The sequence below is a fragment of the Elephantulus edwardii genome, unplaced genomic scaffold (assembly GCF_000299155.1).
Source record: "Elephantulus edwardii isolate Elephantulus edwardi_28Jun2011 unplaced genomic scaffold, EleEdw1.0 scaffold00175, whole genome shotgun sequence".
In the NCBI taxonomy this organism is placed as follows: domain Eukaryota; kingdom Metazoa; phylum Chordata; class Mammalia; order Macroscelidea; family Macroscelididae; genus Elephantulus; species Elephantulus edwardii.
In genome coordinates this window covers 1,611,819-1,614,483 of record NW_006399925.1, presented here as the reverse complement: position 1 = coordinate 1,614,483, position 2,665 = coordinate 1,611,819, and the positions used below count along the sequence as shown (strand labels likewise).

At 38.0% G+C, this 2,665-nt stretch overlaps 1 pseudogene; it reads left to right on the top strand.

Annotated features, from left to right (window-relative positions):
* The first annotated feature begins 1,592 nt into the window (after positions 1-1,592).
* Positions 1,593-2,059, top strand: LOC102846707 (annotated as a pseudogene).
* Positions 2,060-2,665: the final 606 nt, after the last annotated feature.

The window sequence follows — 2,665 nt, the reverse complement described above, 5'->3', positions numbered from 1 at the left end:
AGATGTATGCCAGAGATGCTTCCTATCTCCACACATTTTAAATCTATGTGTGGAACAGATCATCTGGGAGGCTGGGCTCTATGAGGAGGGATGTGGCATCAGGGATTGGAAGAAGAGTCATCAACAATCTGTGTTATTCAGATGATACAAACTTGCTTGATGAAACAGAAGAGGATCTGATGCATTTGCTGCAAGTCAAGGACTGTAGCCTTCAATATGGATTGAAATTCAACAATGAGAAAACCAAAATTCTAGCCAGTCAGTCAATTGGTAGCATCTTGATCGACACAAATAATAATAAAGAGATAATAACAATAATATAATAATACCAATAAAGAGATTGGCATTGTTACCAACTTCAGCTTGATTGGCTCCACAGTCAACACTCTTAAAACCAGCTGTCAAGAACTCAAAAGATGAATTGCATTGGGAAAATCTCCTGTCAGGGACTTCTCCAGAGTTCTGAATAGCTATGATGTCAGTCTAGAGACTAAGTTGCACCTGTTCCAGGCCATGGTCTTTGCAACTACTTCCTATGGATCAGAAAGCTATACAGTATCTAAGGATTATAGAAGAAGAATTGATGTCTTTGAGTTGTGGTGCTGGAGAATGGTATTGATTATACCATGGACTGCTAGAAGAACAAGCAGGTATGTTTTGAAGAGGATAATTTTGGAAAGCTGCTCCCTGGAGGTAAGGAATTTGAAGCTTCATCTAACATATTTGGGCGTGTTGCAAGGTGAGACAAGTTCTTAGAAAGGGACATCATGCTTGGAAGGGTGGAGGGACAGCACAAGAGAGGAAGACCCTGGGTGTGATAGATTGACTGAGTGACTGAGGTAAATGGGGGTAGGTGTCTCCCAGATAGAGAGGGGTTCAGAGCTATTGTACACAGCTATGAGTCACAAGCAACTTTGCAGCACATAACAACAATAACAAACATACCAGACTCTGAAAATATAATTGCCAAGGAATTTGTGGTTTAAATGGAAGAAAAAGGAAATAATTTGTTTGCTATAATATGAACAATTTATCATCTCATCTCACTTCACCTCACTTCACCTCATCTCATCCCTTCCCACTGCTTTCAGTCAGAACCAGCTCACAGATGACCCTCCATTAGGTCTCTGAGGCTATATGTTGCATGGAACGACATTACCCATCTTTCTTTCCCTGAGCCACTAGTGGATTTGAACTACCAGAGAGTTGTCTTTGGGCTAACAGCCCTAATTCCTAAGCACTATTCTACAAGAAGAAATTTTTTAAAAAAATCCTCATGGCCTTAAGTTGGAACCAAGTCATAGTGACCCTACAACAGGTTTTCAGAGGCTGTTAATTTCACTGAAGAGCAGCTGGTATTACTATTATAATGTAGTAAAAACTGTAATAGGAGCTATGGAAATACGAAGATGGAAGTACCCACCCCCTTCTGAACAGACAAAACTGAGGGAAGAGTTTATTCATATGTAATAAATATACTTCTTGTTGTTAGGTGTCATTGAACCAAAATTACGAATATACTACACATAAGTAAAAAGTATTTGATTATGCTTCCTTTCTGATCCGCCATCCGCAGTGGGACCACCGCCAAGATGCAGATTTTCGTAAAAACCCTCAGAGGGAAGACCATCACGCTCGAGGCTGAACCCTTGGACACAATCGAGAATGTCAAGGCCAAGATCCAGGATAAGGAAAGAATTCCTCCTGAGCAGCAAAGACTCATCTTTGCTGGAAAGCAGCTGGAAGATGGACGGACGCTGTCTGACTACAACATCCAAAAGGAGTCCACTCTTCACCTTGTATTGAGACTTCGTGGTGGTGCTAAGAAAAGGAAGAAGTCTTACACCACTCCCAAGAAGAATAGCATAAGAGAAAGAAAGTTAAGCTGGCTGTTCTAAGATACTATAAGGTGGATGAGAATGGCAAAATTAGTCGCCTTCATCGGGAGTGTCCTTCAGATCAATGAGGTGCTGGAGTCTTTATGGCCAGCCAGTTTGACAGACACTATTGTGGCAAGTGCTGTCTGACTTACTGCTTCAACAAACCAAATGACAAGTAATTATGAGTTAATAAAAGACAGTGAATTAACATTTAAAAAAAAAGTATTTGATTACATTTTTATTTTTTTTCTCTATCAAGTATAATTTTTTTCAGATTTGGAAGATTAAAAGCATTTGTGTACATGAATTAAAAGGAATTATCATTACATATGATATTTCAATACAGATATGAAGAAGATAAAAATATGAGCACATTAGGACATTAGATTTGATAGCTTATTTTAAATAAACCTGGGAAAAACCACCTAACCACAAATGACAAAAACATGTAGAGAAATCTAAATGGTCCTATGTTTATTAAAGAAACTATTAATAACAAAAAAACCTTAATAAAAATATTACAGACCTAGAATATTACATAGACAAAATCTTTCAGAGATTTAACATAAAGCTATACAAAATCCTAATTAAATTACTCAGAAAACAAGTGGAAAGAAGGTCATAGCTTCCTTACTTTTTTCTTAATTGATGTTGGGTTTCTATGCCATCAGGTCAGAGCTGACTCATGCTGGCCCTCCAGTGGATTTTCTAAGGCACTAAATTACACAGAAGGAGATTTTTGTCCAGTATTTTATCTAGAGTATTAGTCTGAGAAGATGCTATTA